The sequence below is a fragment of the Odontomachus brunneus genome, unplaced genomic scaffold, assembly GCF_010583005.1.
Source record: "Odontomachus brunneus isolate Ranch 3 - 2012 unplaced genomic scaffold, Obru_v1 Obru_scaffold_479, whole genome shotgun sequence".
NCBI lineage: Eukaryota > Metazoa > Arthropoda > Insecta > Hymenoptera > Formicidae > Odontomachus > Odontomachus brunneus.
In genome coordinates, this window is record NW_022639929.1 from 1 (window position 1) to 3,343 (window position 3,343).

Below are 3,343 nucleotides of genomic sequence, written 5' to 3' on the forward strand. Positions count from 1 at the left end.
TCATTTGCAACAGAAATAACTATTCCATTTTCTTCTAAATTTCGTAAATCATTTATTAAGGGTTGGATTACTTTTTCCCATCCAAAGAACGTGATATATTTTTCATAACATAGAAAAACAAGTTGTATATGTTCAACTTTTGACTTCAGATAAGCAGGTAAATTTGCAAGGATCATATATAGACCGACGAGTTTAAACTTTTTTTTTGAAGCACCTAGCGGATTACATACTTCAAATGCATCTTGATACAATATAATTTGTAACATATTTTTATTTCCGTGAAAAAAATTATTATTTTTTATTACATTACCACTTTGTATATCAGATAACACATTATCATTATAAGAATTATTATAAGAATTGAAGCAGAACTGTCGGATATTGGGATTAGTTAATACATTTCTAAAGTTTTCAAAACTGGAACGTAATGATAATAGCACTCTTTGTGAACGTTATCAAATCCTAAATTTATTTTTACGGGCATTACAATATGAAAATGTTTTTGAAAATACTTATTTCTTGAGTAAGTATTTCTAAGATAACCATTTATAGAACTAAACATGTTTGCAAAAGAACCATGGCTACTTTGGAAAATATCTTTGATTCTTTTTTTAATATCATTTTGTAAATCACTATCAGTTAAAGTAGTGATAAAGTGTTGCTGAGAAAGATCAATTATAGATGATGTCGCATCTATTATAGATTGCAAAGTATGTTCTGTCAAAAAATGTTTTGTAATTAAATTTAAATACAATTGTGAAATAGGTCTTACATAATTTACCATATGATTAGAAAACTGATTGAAAATGAAATGATTGAATTGAAATCTTCTTCTAAAACAGCAACACTATTATCATTAGTATCAATAGAATTATCACTAGTATCAATTAGGCGACAATTTAATTCCTTATGAGTATTATCTGAAATATATTGCGTACACAAAATATTTGAGTGATGTCTACATATATGTACTGCATAATTACTGATTGTTTTAAAAAGTGTTTTATCAAAACAAGCTGGGTACCCACAATATATACCAATTTTACTTTGTCTTATGTGGTGATATAGATGTCTATTAAAATCTTTTCTATCTGTGAAACAGACATTACAATCTTTTTCTTTACAGCGATAAATTACACTTCTTTGTTCATTGCAATCTGTAGTATGCCATCTAAGAATATGTTTTTTAAAGTTAAAGTATCTGTTAAACTGTCGTCCACAATCTTTAAATAAACAAGTTATTTGTACATAAGGCATGTTTTTATGAAAAGCCTGATGCTTGTTATACAAAATAATAGAAGGAAACGTGGAATTACACATTTGACATTTTAGCATTTTTTATAGAAAAATTAGTCTAAGTCACAAGAACGATAGAAACGATAAAATTGTATCAAAAGGAAAAGGAAAACAAGATTCTTGTATTTAATCCAAAGAGTATACTGTAACACAATTACAAAAACAAAAATAAAATTTTATAAATGTCAGTTTTACATTTATATAAGCATTTATGAATTTATATTGTGTTAATACACAAATTAAATTTTTTCTATTTCTAATATTTTTATAAATAGAGCAGTGTGAATAAAGAAATTATATAATAGAATTATAGATACATATACTTATACATGTAATTATAATTATAAACATTTTACTATCAGCAGTATATAATAAATTGTTAATAACATTTGCGGATATTATTAATCACGAATAAGAATGTTGTGACAGAATTCATTAAATCGTATATATACACACATTCACTACATAAAAATGTATGTGTTGGTTTTTATATTTTGCAAAATTTTATTTATATAAATATAATTATATCTCCATAAATATTGTTAACAATTTATGATGTACTAGATGATAGTGAAACATTATATATCACATATAATGTACATTATAAATAAATGTACATATTACTCAGACATCTATAAAGAAAACTTTGCAGAATTACATAAATAATAAGTGTACAATTACACAATAAATAATGAAACATTTTCATTATTTGTTGTATAATTTTACACTTATTATTTATGTAATTTTGCAAAGTTTTCTTTATAGATGTCTGAGTAATATAGTGTATATATGTTTATTTATAATGTACGTTATATGTCATATATAATGTTTGATTATCATCTAATATATAAATTATTTTTACATAAATAAAAAACTTACTTTTCTTTTGAAGCTCTCTGGATTTCCTTTTTATTTCTGGCTATCAATATAAAAAATGTATGTTTTCTTCACTAGACGTTTTGTTCTCTTCACTTTTCTTTCTTATATTTTCTTCAGTAGACGTTTTGTCCCTTCACTTTCTTTCCTTATATTTTCTTCACACTTTCCTTTCGTTCTCTAGAATTTCGATAAGTGATATCAGATACGCAGTTACGGCGAGATACACGGTATCACTTACCGAAACACAGTAACGTGGTCTCTCATTTCGTAAAAATTTAAAGTTATTTCAGTTTTCCGTTATTAACACAATTGTGTTTTTATGAAATGAGAGACAGCATGTTACTCTTGCACATTTGTTACTTACACGAACCACGAACACGAACCTATCTGTGCCGGCTCATCGCACGTGATCGCACGCAGTGAGGCAGTATCACGCACTTACGTGTCACGTGATATGTGAAGAACGCCAGACGCCAGACGCCGGCAGAGCTGGTTTCGAGACTTTCGAGACTCTGCCACCACACACACAAGGAAAAAGCCTCGTACGTGTGCGCTCGGCGCAGGCATCGGAACATACCCAAGTTTTGTTTATTTAATACATTAATATCGATTGTTAAAAAGATGGCAATTCAGCAGTTCTGCTAAATGCAACAATACGTACATTAAATTACATACATATTATTATGTATATAATAATGCATAAATATATATACAAAAAAATATCTTATCGCAAATGTCAAATTATCTAACTATACGAGTTAATTAAAAATTAATGGTGCAAACATGAAATTAATGCTAAACGAGTTCTCTATATTTAATAACGAGTAATTGTAAATTAAATAATTTTTGTTTATTTTTACAATATAAACTTAAGTAAACTTACGTAAATTTACGTAAAAATGTAGTTATGATGTGTGAAATTATCATATGCTATGTAATATTATCGTATACTATGTATTGTTACAAAAAAAATTGTATATTTACATACAATCTATGAATTATACTTTTAATCTTGTAATTTTTCGTCAAATATAAAGAATTATTCACATAACACAGAGTAAAAATACTCACTTTTGTAAAAGAACGTGAATTTATACATTTCCATTATTAATAATGTAATCGTTACACTCATTATATGTGAAATTTTACACATTTTTTTTACAGTGTA

The 3,343-nt window shown here is 26.5% G+C and overlaps 1 long non-coding RNA gene across 1 annotated transcript; it reads right to left on the reverse strand.

Annotated features, from left to right (window-relative positions):
• Positions 1 to 6: 6 nt before the first annotated feature.
• LOC116853709 lies at positions 7 to 2,613 on the reverse strand. Its single transcript, XR_004380027.1, has 3 exons — positions 2,540 to 2,613; positions 2,176 to 2,352; positions 7 to 1,439 (listed from the first exon to the last, which is right to left on the reverse strand). It is a non-coding gene; the product is annotated as an uncharacterized LOC116853709 (long non-coding RNA).
• Between the last annotated feature and the right edge of the window lie 730 nt (positions 2,614 to 3,343).